We start from the raw sequence: 15711 nt of genomic DNA on the forward strand, positions 1-15711 counted from the left end.
TAAAAAAAGATAAAAAATGATCTATACAGAAAATGCTGACTGCATAAAGACGCTCATCAAATACTGAAAACAGCCTCCTCAATGGGATTAAATAAATCAAGAAACATCCCTACATAGGATACTTTACAGTCTTTAGAGATAGTATTTACAGGGGTGCCTGGGTGGCTCAGTTGGTTAAGCGTCCGACTTCGGCTCAGGTCATGATCTCATGGTTCGTGAATTCAAACCCTGCATCGGGCTCTGTGCTGACAGCTCAGAGCCTGGAACCTGCTTCAGATTGTGTCTCCCTCTCTCTCTCTGCCCCTCCCCTGCTCCCACTCTGTCTCTCTCACAAAAATAAACAAACATAAAAAAATGTTTTAAAAAAAGAAATAATATTTACAGTTATTTTTGTAGGGTGGGGAAGGGCAAATAAAACAATGTTAAATAAAATAAAGGGGGGACACAAATCACATACTCAATATTTCAAATATGGGGAAAAGTACAAATAAAAAAATGTAAAGAAACACAGCAACTATAGTTGTACCTTGTGTGGTAGGATTACTGAAGACTTTTTTTTTTTTTTAACTGTATCTTTATGGTTGTTCTATGCTACTAAAATCGTCCATGAGGTGCATTATTACTTTTGAAGTTACAAAAGATTTAAATAACCATCTCCCCTGCAAACCCACAACAAACAATTGATGGAAATCCAACAACCTTCCAAACCACTCCCACCAATACCCAAATACTGTGCAGTGGGCAGGTAAGACAGTAAACAGGGGGAAGGGTGGCCTTGTTTTAAATCTAGGACTAGAAAAACATGAGGCTTGTTGATGTGAAAACAAGAACTTTTCACATCCCACTTGCCAAAACATATTTTGGAAATTCATTAACCAGAATATTTTCCATCAGAGAGAGGACTTAAACCCACACACCAAAATTATCATAGAACAAACTAGTTAAGCAAGCAGGAAGTTTACCAGGAACACCCTAAAAATTAACAATTGTTTTCACAGCTCCGATACATGCAGCCAGCTCATGTTAGCACACAGCGTAACACAAACATTCTCCAGTTGAGTCTTCTAAACAGGAGAGCATGAAATCCTTAGAACAAGGGTTTTCCTTGGCAAGGATCACAGATGCCGCTGACACGGAGCCTTTTGGGATTCACCCTCCTCAAGGCTTGATTTTACAATCTTTGAGATGGCATGCATGGTCTGGCTTCATCCTCACAAACCCACAAGGCAGGGTTTCTCACCTTCAGCACCAGCTGTCAGTTTGAGCCGGTAATTTCTGGTTACGTCCCTTGCATTGAAGGGTGTTCAGTGGCATCCCTGGACACTAGTCACTGGACATCAGTCCTCCCTCCATCCCCAGCTGTAACATGAGAAATGTTTCCTGACTCCTACAGGGTGAAATCACCCCAGCTGAAAACCAGCGGTACAAATGATAAGCTATTATTGCCCCCATTTTACAAATGAGGAAATAGACACAGCTAGGCCCATCTAACTTCAAACCCCAAGATCCAAAACTCTATACTTGTATTTGTGCACAGGTCGGAGGCATACCTTCTAGTATAACTGCTGCCCACCCATCTCTCCTACTTGATATCCTTTGCATCACCCCCATGGAGCCTTGTCTACGCCTTGGTGCATACTGGCTGAGTAAACCATTTCTCTTGTCATGGAAACATGTGTTGACAGTAACAGATACAGCCTGGCAACAAAGGCCCAGTCACAGCCTTCAACAAGTATACAACCTATCTGAAGAAATAAGACATAAGGCAAGGATAAGCTCTTTAGAGCGTCGATTTTGGAGAAAACCGTTTCCTCATCTGTCAAAGGAAGACCATACCGGTGCTGCCCTCCTAATTCACTGAGACAGTGCAAATAAAGCTCCTTCCCCAAAGCACAATTTCAAAAACCAACTAGATACTGGCAATAAATAGGCACAGGCACTGGACAAATTAGAGCGTTTCAAAATCATCGGGCTGGAATGGACCCTCAAAAACAATCTGAATGTACTACCCACGTGGTGCTCGAGCATTTAAAAATCCAAAATTTTAATTACCTGCTTCCAGCAGAGTTTGAGGGCTGAGTTTTCACGCAGGCTCTCGGCAACAAGAGCTTCCTGAACTGCCTCAGTTGGGCCTAGAGGAAAGACAAGGAAAGGTTCAAGCACAGAGCAGAACAAGAGAAGCAGAAAAGGTGGGGCTGGGCTTAAAGCTCTCCAGAGGGGCAGGCCGGGTCTCAGCACAGCAGGACAGGGGAAGACAAGCTTGGAGAAAGAGGTCAAGACCAGACGAGGTCACAAGGTGACCAGTGGGGACGCTGACCAGGTGACACCGAAGAAACATTTCTCCTAAAAAAAAGCAAGGGCTGCTACAAAGCATACATTCAACTTCCATTATGCAGGTGGAGAACTTAATTTCTCACACTAAAAGATCAGCTTTCCCTGAGAACAACAGACAGATGCTTGTTTTAAATCTGCATTAAGGGTGGGGCGCCTGGGTGGCTCAGTCGGTTGAGCGTCCGACTTCGGCTCAGGTCACGATCTCGCGGTCCGTGAGTTCGAGCCCTGCTTCGGGCTCTGGGCTGATGGCTCAGAGCCTGGAGCCTGTTTCCGATTCTGTGTCTCCCTCTCTCTCTGCCCCTCCCCCGTTCATGCTCTGTCTCTCTCCGTCTCAAAAATAAATAAAAACGTTAAAAAAAAAAATTAAATCTGCATTAAGGGAAAGTGATGATTTTGCCAGAATAATGAGTCAATCTGCCCTAAAAGTAAATCCAAACGTCTTCCTTCCCAAATCCACAGGTCCTCCTGTTCTCTAAGGGCATCAGCCCAACATAAGGAAACAAGAGCCCAGAGCAGCCAGATTGCCTGCTTTTAAAATCTGCATTTCAATTAGGTGAAATCTCCCAAACTTGAAGTACTGGCTTCAATTTCTTCAAATACTGTGTAGGTCAAACGAAACCTGTCTCCGTTCAGTCTCAACTGAAGGACCACCAGTCTTGCCATTAAAAACTCTTGCCAAGCCCACGGGAGGTCAAGTAAAGCTCTGGGGCCGGCAGGGTGGCCTCAAACCAAAGGTTTATTTTGAAGATCTGTCTGGCAAGGAGATGTACAATACAGGGTTTTGTTGTACATCTACAAACGAGCTGCAGGGTTTGTAGAGGCCACTTTTAGGCAAACAGGCTTGAGCAATGGAATGTAGGAAGGGCCCCCAGCGACCACCTGGATGAATACAGACAGGCCCATCAGACAAGCTGCTTTTGTTCTGCCTCAGGTGAATTCTTTCACTGCCCACACCACCAGCTTCCACACAATCCCTCATCCAACAGGGAGAGATATCCCATTTAGACACCCAGGGTCTACTTCAGAGCTGATAGGGATGTATGTAAACCAAGGCAATGGCAGAAGCAATGGAGAGTGATTCAAAAATACATGAAAGGCAAAAATACCAGTGATGATGGCAAGGCGAGGGTCCCTAGGATACCAGACACAAACCTGACCCATTGCAACTTTGATAATGAAGGTGAGTGAATCTTTAAGACCAGAGGCATACAGGCTTAAGAGTGTGCTCTTTGACTTCTGAGAACAGAGCCGTCCTCATGAACTTGTGACCTGTGTAGTTACATAGGACCCTATGCTCAGAAAGGGTCCACACTTGGTTTAATGCTCTGCTGTCATCATCTTGAGATTCTTTTTTTTTTTTTCTTTAACACTTATTCATTTTTGAGAGATGGAGAGAGACCAAGTGCAAGTGGGGGTGGGGCAGAGAAAGAGGGAGACACAGAATCTGAAGCAGGCTCCAGGCTCTGAGCTGTCAGCACAGAGCCCAATGTAGGTCTCAAACTCACCAACTATGAGATCATGACCTGAGCCAAAGTCAGAAGCTTAACTGTCTAAGCCACCCAGACGCCCGTTGAGATTCTTAGTTTAACTCTGAACTTGTGTTTTATAAGGGAGGTCTGAAGGGGCAATGTGTGAGCAGAGGAGATCCCATGTAATATGTGTGGCTGCCATTTTTACACCGTGTTTGCAATACCTCAAGAGCACAGAATTTCTGTAGATTCATGATGCATGGGATATTAGCAAGACTAGGTCAAGGTAGCTGTGTTACCAGTGTAACCAAATGAGCAGGCAGGTGAATGCTGACAGCTCCCAGAAGCTGTGCTTTCCATTCAAAGAAACCACAACTTGCTCTGCACACAGAAACAAAGCAATGTCTTTCTAAGAAATACAAACAACCAAAGAATCCTATCATATCCTCTTACTCTTATTACTTCCCACTATTAGCCAACCATGTACACCGAAAATAATAGCACAGAAGGAAAAGGAGAGATAGGGCAACCCATGGTTCTTCTTCCTTTCAGTCCTTCCTTCAAGCCAGCCCCTTCCTTCTGTAAGACAAAGCCTGATAGAATGCATGTATCAAGCAGTGAAATAAAATAGTCAGATAAGGGGCGCCTGGGTTAAGCATCCACCTCTTGGTTTCCTCTCAGGTCATGACCACATAGTTTATTAGATAGAGATCCAGTTCAAGCCTCACGGCCGGCTCTGTGCTGAGAGCACAGAGGTTGTTTGTGATTCTCTCTCTCTCAAAATAAATAAATAAACTTAAAAGAAAAAAAGCAGCAGTGAGTTAGTTTTGAACAGTGTTTCCACGTTCTGGTAGGAACAATACACATGTGCATGTATAAATTACAAAATATGAAGTGTGTGATTTCAGTAATTCTGCAGATGTGTCAAATGCTCTTAAATTCTTTTTGTTAATGTTTATTTGTTTCTGAGAGACAGACAAAGCGCAAGCAGGGGAGGGGCAGAGATAGAGACACAGAATTCAAAGCACACTCCAGGCTCTGAGCTGTCAGCACAGAGCCCAGCGCAGGGCTCCAACTCACAAGCCATGAAATCTGAGCCGAAGTCAGATGCTTAACGAACTGAGCTACCAGGCGCCCTTCAAATACTCTTATATTTACACTTAACGCTGGCTGTACCGTATGAGAAATAAAAATCATGCTAATAATTTAAATTTTTAATTTTCCTTCACTTAGAATGCTATTAAATAGCAAGCATGAGAACAAGTCAAGAAAGTATAGAAGAAAAGGAAAAGCTTTTCATGTTAGTACCTTTAACATGGATTTCTCCCCCTGCTTTTTGAACGAGGGGCCACACATTTTCATTTTACACAGGGCTCCAAAAATTATGTGGCCAGCCCCACTGAGAACCATTGAACTCAGGAACACCATACCTATCTAAAATGCTACACACTCCTGGGTAAGTTCCTCCTGATATCCTTCAATTTTAGTGTATGTGCTGCTGAAGTGAGGCACTCCTGATATCCTTCAGAGCAAACCCAGAAATATCCAAGGCTGGACTGATGGGCGTGCTCCATTAGTTCCATGCTCCTAATTACCGAATCCCTTTAGTCCTTTCCCCCCACCCCCTCAGGTCATTACCACAACAAATCTCCTGAGATACTACAACTCAGCATTGTTTCCGACTAAAGATCACTCTAAAATCCATCCGTTAAACCAAAGACTACAGAAGACCGTAACCACGAGCAGCATCCAACGCAGACACCTTCTACAGGGTATTTTGCCATGCTTTGGCGGGTCAGTTTTGACCAAACTCAGGCTGTTTCTCACCACTTGGAGCACTTGGGTTTCCCCAGGGAAGTGGTTCTGTGAACGATGAAGTCTGGTGGTCTAAAAATTCCTCCTTCAAATACAGTCAAGTTTTCCTTTGTCTCATTTCATTCTCCTCTTCTTTTTGTAGCCACCACTTTCCACTTCAATAAATTACTTTCCTGCCTGGAGACACATCCCGACAAATGTGTCAGCTTGTATTGTTTAGATGAGAGACTTCGGTCATTCTTTCAAATTTTTCCTCTGCACCAATAATCCCCAAGAGCCAGCCTCTCAGGAGCCTAAGTCGCCTGTCTATGAATTTCCTTTCACTGATTCCTATTACACTGAAAAAATGCAGACTGCCTGCGGTGAACTTACTCAACTCTTATCGCTTCCAATCACATTTTTTTCTGTTTCCCCCATCCTTTCTTCCATCCTATCTGAAGAAAGTTCTTATGGAGTTCAAGGCTAACCAGGCATTCGCCCCCCTGATTTTTAATCCATCTGTGGCCCCCTCCCCTAGACTTTGTACTCATTCCCCCCCCTTGCTTTTGCTGCTTTCACACTACCCCCTGTACCTGTGCCTGCCTCAAACCAAGCTGTCGCAGCATGCTTCTCCTTGTCCGATTCCTTGAAAGGCTGGGCTAATGGGCCACCTGCAGCTCATCTCCTCCCTTGTAATAGCCAGGTTTTTGCACTCTGGATTCCATCTCTACTGGGCTAATGAAAATATAGTAAAACCTTGGTTCACAGCATAAATCGTTCTGGAAACATGCTTGTAATCCAAAGCACTAGTATATAAGAGTGAATTTCAAGAACCATTGGCTTAGCTGTGATCATATGACACTTGGCATCACATACGACTCATAGGGCAAGACACTGCTCGCTTACCAAATTAACATGTATTAGAGGTGTGCCTGGGTGGCCCAGTCAGTTGAGCATCTGACTTCGCTTCAGGTCATGGTCTCACAGTTCATGAGTTCAAGCCCCATATCAGGCTCTGTGCTGACAGCTCAGATCCTGGAGCCTGCTTCAGATTCTGTGTCTCCCTCTCTCTCTGCCCCTCCCCTGCTTGTGCTCGGTCTCTCTCTCTCTCAAAAATAAGTAAACGTTAAAAAAATGTAAAAACAAATTATTAGAAATGTTTGCTCATCTTGCAGAACACTTGCAGAACAAGTTACCCACAATCTAAGGTTTTACTGTACACTCGCCAAGTTCACAAATGACCTGGTAGCTGGACCAGTGGCAGTTGACCCGTCCTTGTAACGGGTCTGTTGTGCCAGATGGCAAGGACAGTCCCCTTGTGTAGGGTGTGCTTCTTCCCTTTGCTGTCACCATCTTCCCCTTCTCTGGTGGTCTGCTCTCTACCTCCTTTAATAAATTTTCTTTAGCCTCATCATGCCTCAATGCCAAGAGTTCCTTGACGGTTTGTACTTTGCTTCTCTTTTTATTCTGCATCTTCTTTAAAATAGGTGAAGGGGGTAGGGGATAAGAGGTACAAACTTCCAGTTACAAAATAAATAAGTCACAGAGATTAGAAGTGTAGCAGAGGGAACATGGTCAATAACGTTGCAATAACACTGTATGGTGACAGGTGGTACCTACATCTAGTGTGGTGAGAGCACTGCAGAATGTACAGAATTGTCGAATCATTATGTCATGCACCTGAAAATGATAGAACGCTGTATGTCATCTTTCATTAAAAAATTTAAATAAAAAATAAAATAAAATTGGGAACATTTGACATATTGTACACAGCCTAACAAATAGCAATAACTAAATTTTTAATTTTGCCTTTTATTTCTTTCTGAAGTATTTTATGGTTTGTTGTGCTTCAGCAAATTATTGGCATCACTCTAGGATTTCCAAAAATAAATCAAATGCAAGATGAACTGTACTCATTATTTATCCATAACAGAGGACATCTTTTCTTGACATTAAAAACTTCCATGGCTTAGAAATAATTTATCAACACTAGACTCAAATAAACTTCAGTATACCATATCCTGTCATGGTTCCTTGTCCCATATTTTCTAGTCATTTAAAAATACTGGACTATAAACAATAATAAATTAAATATACATAAAGTGTAAAAAAGAAGAGTTCCCTGAAGGCTCTGTACTTGCTTCCCTTTTTATTCTACATCATCTTCTGTAGTGAGTTCATCTACCTTTAATTGTTGTGTAACAGCTCCATGGAAATGATTCATCAATCTAGGATTCTGCCTAAACTCCAAACCTAAATTTCAAATTCTTAACACCTTTGTGTAGATACATCAACTAACAGTTCTTAATGGCTTCTGACAATGCCAAGTCCAGAAATAAGCCAGAGGCAATAACATGAAGTGGTTGAATATTCTGACCCTAGAGACTGTACCTACCTGCATTTAACACGGAGTCCAACACAAACAATCTAGGGAAATTCATCTAGCCTCTCTGTGCCTCAGGCTCCTCATCTGTAATGTAGGAATAACAGTGTCTTTTCTTAGGGCTGATGTAGGGATTAAATCTAAGTTAAAATATTTAAGGTACTTAGAACAGTGCTTGCGCTGTGTAAGTAGGAGCTATTATTACTCTTGCTGCTGTCGTTCCAAAAACCTAACGAGACAGGTACTGTTACTTTACCCATTTATATAATGAGAAGACAGAGATAGGTTATTGTGGGTCATGATGGAATCTCAAATTCCAGGTGTCCAATTCTTAATTCATCCTATTTCCCATTAAAATTCAACTTTCACTTGTATGCCTTTCTTGACTGAAGGTGTTCTGCCCTTCTCCCCACCCCTCACCACTTATACTCTAGTCACATTCAACATACTATTTCCAAAGTCACCTTTATAACCTAATTCTCATAATTCTCCCCACCTGTAAAAGAATCTCATTTTAAAGCATAACCTTGTCACTCTCTTAAAAACCCTCTAAGGGCTGACTCCATTATATCTTACCTCTCTTAATATTGATCTCTGGATCTTACCTCTCTCTAAAATTCATCTCACTACATTCTACCTTTGCTCCAAACCCCAGTGGGCTCATCTCCCCCTTCTACCGCCTCAAAATCTCCTACTCCTCCTTCAGGGACCATTCAAATCCCACCTCCTCCAGCAGGACCCCACCAAACCCAACCTTTCATTTGAGTGACTCATGCAACTCATAGATAGCACACTCTTCCCATACCTACCTCCAAAAGGCCTAATGAATCAATTTTTTAAACTTTAATACTTCCTATATCTCAAGAGTAATGTGTGTTGTAAAATAAACAGTATGCTTTAAAAAAAATTAAAACCCCTTTCATCTTCCCTGCCATGTTAATCGACATCCCATAAATTACCTCCCAATTTAACAATTTTTCATGCCTTGACAAATATAAACTATACATGTGTGCTTGGTTGTTTTTCTTAATATACAATAGACATCTAGTCAACATATTTTTTTTCAACCATTTTAACAGCTAAATAGTATTCTAAATCGGTTTTGTATTATGGTTATGTGTAAGGAGGGCCTTCTCCTTTCTGCCCCCATCTCCTATACATGAATATTCCCAAGGATAAAGGCCATGTTTTGTCCTTACATCTTCAAGAGGACCTCACACCAAGGCCAAGAATTGCTTACACACACGTAATATCCTATTTCATCCTCACAACCACCCAGTTATTCCCATTTCACAGAAGACAAAAATCACACAGCCAATAAGGACATGGGCTTTTAATCTACATCTGTCTGACTCTGGAGCCAAACACCTTTCATTGATGACCTAGGCTATAACTAATAAATTTCTCATAAGGACATCCTCTGCCTTTTCACCCCATGTTGGGACACAGAAAAGCTCCAAATATTCTGGTGTAGGCAGGTGGCACTGAGGATAAGAGATGGGCGCTGGGACGAACGGTGAGCAGGAAGAGTTCAGTGGCTGGAGGTGTAAAGCTAACGGCCCATTCAGTACTTCAATCTGTGTTTACTGAGAACCTACTCGAAGTTGAATTTCTTGCCTCTTCAGGCTCCCCATTACACTCTCCCTCAGCAGCGGCTGCCACCATTTGTTAAAAATGTATATGCCAAATGTGCCACTATTAATTCTATTAATAATTTCTCATTATTTCTCAATTATTTCTAAAAATTCTGTGAGACAAATATCAGTACCACCATACTAAAGATGGAAGAACTGAGACTCAGAGAAGTTACTTGCCAATATTAGAATGTAATAAATAGTAGGGCACCTGGGTGGCTCAGTCAGTAAGCGTCTGACTTCAGCTCAGGTCATGATCTCACAGTTTGTGAGTTCGAGCCTCGCATCGGGCTCAATGCTGACAGGTTCCAGTGCATGGAACCTGCTTCAGATTCTCCGTCTCCCTCTCTCTCTGCCCCTCGCCCGTTCACACTCTTTCTGTCTCTCTCTCTCAAAAATAAACAAACATTAAGAAAAAATTTTAAAAAGATTGTAATAAATAGCAAAGCCAGGATTGAAGCTGAGGGTCAATTTGCTCCAGTCTGACCCCTCTCTGGTCATACAGAATGCTGCCTTTCAATTCGTAGAGAAAAGATGAACTATGACTTTTTAAAATTTAGACTCAGGATTACATTTGGCCACAAGTAAGAGACCCAATTTCTGTGGTCTAACCAAATAGAGATTTTATTCTTCTCACAAAAAGTCAAGAAATGGGCAGACACGGTCTGGTACAGCAGTTCCAAAATGCCATCAGCTTCTCAACCTCTTAACCCTTAAGCTACTAGTCTGTGGTCACAAGATGGTTTCTCCACTTCGAAAATAGCCTTTGTGTTCCAGGGAGAAAAATGTACAAAGAGCAAAAGGCAAACTCACAGAGGCCATCCCCCTGTAAGAGCTTTGAATGTGGTGGGGAGCCCTACCCACCGACTTCCGTCTCATTGGCCACGACTACTAGCACTTAAACACCCTGCAAGGGAAAAATTAAGTTTTTGTTTTTTGGGTTTTTTTGTTTTTATGGTGGTAAATTAAACAAAATGAGTTTAGCTGTAGGGAAGAGGTGGGTAGGAAGGATTCTGGTTGGCATCTAGCTGTGTCTGCCCCAGAGGGTGATGTAGATAGAGCACAAGTCACGCTAGAGAATCAGGTATTCTGGAGAGAAAAAAGCAATGAAAGAACCTTAACTCCGTGCTGAGAAGCTGCCTGAGAAGCTGACTTCGCGCAAAGTCACAAACTGCCGGGAGCGGGGGCTGGAAGAACGCGAAAGCATCCAAAGCAGCTGATCCAGAGGAAAAACACGGAGACCCAGGTGACTTCACACAAATCATCCTGACCAACTCACAGGTTCAACCAGAGTCTCTCCTGAGTCCTCGCCGCTTCCCTTCCTCCCACTCACTCACTTCCTGGAGTCAATACAGATGGGAACCTACAGGCTCAGACTCTTCTATCATTCATAAGAAGAAATAGAGCGTGTGCAAATTCCGATTCAAACAAAATAAAACTCTCTACGATGTGTTGTTATAAGCAGCAGCATCTTTAGAGAAAGATAATGGTTGCAGAAACATCATTTATGCAACTGTGGCCACAACAACAAGTTATATTAAGAAAGCAGGCCATAGACTTTTCGCCTCAGTTTCACTTTCTCCTAAAGAAAGCAAACTCAATAAACTTTCCTCACAAAAACCTGATAAAACCCTGTAGTAGCAAGATGACATTTGTGCAAAACGCTATAGTGAGAAAGGTGATAAAGGGCCAGCAAAAAAGGGACTAGATCCTGTGAGCTAGATCCTACGTACAGAGAGACAAAATAATGTAAGCATATTTAGTGATACAGTAGAGTTTTACATTCATAGCACGAAAGAATTAATGCACTTCCCAATGGGCCTACCTACTTCTTCCCAAGAACCACCTTGCTTGCCTAAAGAACGGAGCCACATATGAATGCGCTTGGCAATGAAAACAGCATCTTTACTCTCTCTTACCAGGTAAAATTAAGTTTGCCCTTGTTAACAAACACACACAAGGGATCAGCACACCTGCTCTCTCAAACTTGCGTCTGTTTTTTTATGTCAAATGCTTGATTTCCCTAAATTAAAGGAGAGGTGAAAACAACTAGACTTACTCTGGAGTTCAGAGGGTGTCCATAAAACCCACAGCCAGCCCCGGACATGACAGGATTTGATCTTCCTCCTCCAGGATTCATATTTGAGACATAAGCCTTTGCCAGAATGAGTGATACTGAATGCAATTCGAGTTTGTACAATTTCTTCAGTCATGGACATTTTTAGGTACACCACTGTACAGAAACCACTAAATGATCTTTCTATTCTGAACGCATTACATTTGCCAAAAAAAACTAGGATTTGCATGTGGGCCAGTCAAAATGTGAGTCACAGCAAGTTTTAGGGAGACACATAACCAAAGTCCAGTCACAAACTGTGACAACACACCCATCGGGACCACTCGGAGTCCAAACCCACATCTCAGAACTAGAAGCTCTTCAACGGGTCCAGACTGGTACACATTTCACTCAGATCCTCCTCTTCCCTACAAAAGTGCCTAACAAGTGTGCAAACTTAAAACTTCCAGACGGGCCTGTTTTTTAATCTAAAATCCAGTTGTTTGGTGTTTTAGATCCTTCAAAATGGAAAAAAGTACTGAAGCAAAAGTAATCCTCACCACTTGGCCTTTTGAAACATTATCAACTTACACCAAACTGACATCAATGACTATATTTAAAATAAACAGTGCAAAATAGAAGAGTCTTTGTTTTTTTGTAGGGTGGGTAGGTTCAGTTAAGTTGTTTTAGGCCATTACCTCCAATTACTAAAGCATCAGTCTTTGTGGTTGTAATATACATGGCTGAAGCTGTAGGCTTTTTGACTAGGAAGAAGGTTCTGACGTGCACTGTGACGAGTTTAAGAAACAAATGCAACCACACAAGCCCAGAGCAGTTTTTGGATAGTGTCCATTTTTGGACAATTTGATGACTGATTTAACAGTGAAATTATCAACCTTTCGTTGAAGGGAACTGCTGGCCAGAAGACAGACACTTTGTTCCATTTATCCCCAAACAACACCCAGTGTCACTGATCTTAACAGCTTTGCCTCTCATACTTACACCCATCTGTTCAACCATGGTTAAAAAATAATAATAAATCCTAGCTCCCTGAAATATTTCACAATTGGCTGCTCAACTGTGACTATTTTTCTTCTTATTCTTTTTCAACATTTATTTATTTTTGGGACAGAGAGAGACAGAGCATGAACGGGGGAGGGGCAGAGAGAGAGGGAGACACAGAATCGGAAACAGGCTCCAGGCTCTGAGCCATCAGCCCAGAGCCTGACGCGGGGCTCGAACTCACGGACCGCGAGATCGTGACCTGGCTGAAGTCGGACGCTTAACCGACTGCGCCACCCAGGCGCCCCTATTTTTCTTCTTAATTTCAGAACTAATAGGGCTTTCTAGGGAAATCTCTGGGAATAAAAAGGGCATCATTATGCAATATCTCTTGCCTACGGCTCCACCTTGAAGCAGTATTTAAAAAAGAATCGAGATACACGCCCTAATGTGAATGAATAGTCATTAATTTGCTCATTCACTCAATGTTTTGAAAAGGTAATTCAAATCAGGTCAGAAACATGTAATAATATCTTTGAAAAGACAGAATCAGATGAATGAGGTCTCTTTCAGGTTAACAGTTTGAACAATGTGCTATTTGGGAATTAGGAACATTTTTAAATGGGAGATGAAAAACTGAAAAAGTTAATTTTAATGTAACAAATTACCAAAGGAATCTAAATTGACTATAAAAATACAAATATTTCCTACTTTTGGAAATTATGTTTTAAAAAGGAGTCAGCTAGGGGGGCCTGGGTGGCTCAGTCAGTTGAGCGTCTAGCTTCAGCTCAGGTCATGATCTCACGGTTCATGAGTTCGAGCCCCGCTTCGAGCTGTGTTCTGACAGCTCAGAGCCTGGAGCCTGCTTCAGATGGTGTCTCCCTCTCTCCTGGTGTCTCTCTCCTCCCCTGCTCACACTGTCTCTCAAAAATAAATAAAACATTGAAAAAAAAATTTTTTTTTTTAAAAAAGGAGTCAGCTAGTCAGTAACAGTGAAAAAGTGACCTTGTTCTGATTTATCTCATGCTGGGACAGTGAGTGACAAAAAGACTACATACATAAGCAGTTAAACTCTCCCTCACTGAACTTGTTTCCAAAAAAACTTGTTTCAATGATGCCCTTGAAATTAGGCACTATTGATCTGGAACTACATTGCGCCCTGCATTTCAAGTTAACATTTGTCCACAAAGGCCAGATTATCCTTTTTTTTTTTTAAGCAGCTATTGGAATTATGATAGATGCTGGTTGAAGAGAATTTAACCAAAACCTGATCCTACCCTTCTCAGTAACTCAAATATCTTTCAAATTTTGTCCTTTGAAAGTACTGTATTTTACTATACTACATATGCCTTATAAACACAGAGAAAGAGAAACAAATATTGGTTAAAACTAAGTACACAAAATTAGTGTTATTACTCAAACTGTGAATGAAATTTAAAGTGCTGGCATATTCAAGTCCCGAAGCCAGGACCTGCTTCTTGGAAAGAAAACATAAATCTGAATTTGGCACATCAGGACAACATCGTAAAGATACTCCTTACTGGTCTGGTTATTACAAACTGCAGTTTGAACAGTATCAACCAAGGCTCCAGTGAGCTCACATTAGTCCACAGGAATTCTGCATTACCTCCTCCTTCCTGCTGAAAAAGTACAGTGGAAAATACAGTATGTTTTATGTACTTCCTATAGAACATATATAGAAAAGACTTATCCACCACTATCTCAGAGCCACTGAGCAACTGCTATTTCTTAGCCCCAAAACACAAACCAAAATTAAAATGTTCTGACCTTTTCAGTAAAACACGCCTTCCCTTTGCAAAAAGCCTGCTCCTGATCCACCCTGTACTAATTTTTTCAAAAACTAAGAATAACACAGATCCAGGTGTTTTAGAAACAAAAGCAAAACAAACCACTTCTTTCTAGCTCTGAAACCTGTCATCTGGCTTGAAAGATGGAGAACCCCATCTATGAAGTCCTGTGTTCCCTATTTCTCTACTTGGATTTACTAAATTAATTCAGCTTCTTTCTTTCCTTGCCTCCTGGAAATGCACTTTCATTCAAGGCACCTGGGATGCAGTTTTGGACTCACAATGAAGTTCACACCTGACCTGGCAACAGAAGGATCCTCACTGCTGAGGAACAGTGGTGAATGAAAAGGGAAACTGGACTCAGAGGTCTCAGCCCATATGGTTGTTGTGGTTTTTTTCCCCCCTCCAAAAGAAAGAGACTTAAGCACTGATAAGTGAGGTTCTCAAACAGTTTATGGAATTCTCTTCCCAGAAAGCCAATCCACAGCCAATTAGCTACCTGGGCACAGACAAGATCTCCAAGCAGGAAAAAGGGTTTCAAACAGGAAATAAACAAAAAATTAGAATTCTCTATTGCCACTTCTCAAACTACCTTTTCCTCCCAACGGCCAATTGCTTTTCCTAAATACCAAACTTAGACACTAAATTAAGTTCTTCCTCTACTGCTCTCTGCACTTCTTACTGAAAGGATTTGTTTTGGTCCCACATGCTGAAAAATCCACGCTCCTATAATTAAGAGTTTGTCACGCCTTCCACACTATTTCCCTGTTCAAACTCTCTCCTGTAAAAACGATCCTTGAAAACGCAACTACCAGCCCTCATCCTTTTCTCAAGCAGCCACAGAAAACAGATCTCAAGATCCTCAGCAGCCTTCCTAGCCCCTCCAGATCAGAAAGTTGGCAATGAAAGAGATTCTCGGTTAATATGTCAGAGTGAAAGGAGATGGGAGTTTTAGAAGTGTGCCCCCAAGAGACGAGTTTTCCCACAGCTCATAATTAATACACCCCAAGTGAATTTCTCACATCCTGTCCTGACTGGACTCAATAAAGGGATTTTTTATGTTGATACATAAGAATATTAAGAATAACAATGATATTCTTTCATTTAGGTCAACATGTAACAGGCCACAAGGAAACTAAAAAATACACAAAACTTTCGTTCTCTCTCAAAAAGCACAATTTTGGGGTCGAAATGTCATAAACTTTTTGTCACACATTTAAATACAACCCCC

General features: G+C 41.7%; 1 protein-coding gene across 11 annotated transcripts in view; it reads right to left on the reverse strand.

Moving 5' to 3' along the window:
- The window catches only part of PPFIBP1 (PPFIB scaffold protein 1), a 173461-nt gene that overhangs the window by 157258 nt on the left and 492 nt on the right, over positions 1-15711 (reverse strand). For 9 of the 11 annotated variants that reach the window (XM_086713770.1, XM_086713766.1, XM_086713773.1 and 6 more), the window contains exon 2: positions 2053-2132. The exons of 1 other annotated variant lie outside the window; for it this stretch is intronic. The gene's annotated coding sequence lies outside the window, so the exon portion shown is untranslated. Of the gene's footprint in view, positions 1-2052; positions 2133-7992; positions 8068-15711 lie in introns of all 11 variants that reach the window. One more of the 11 variants, XM_086713767.1, reaches the window with a different exon arrangement.

This window comes from Puma concolor, chromosome B4, assembly GCF_028749965.1.
Source record: "Puma concolor isolate L17-30 chromosome B4, mPumCon1.1.hap2, whole genome shotgun sequence".
NCBI lineage: Eukaryota > Metazoa > Chordata > Mammalia > Carnivora > Felidae > Puma > Puma concolor.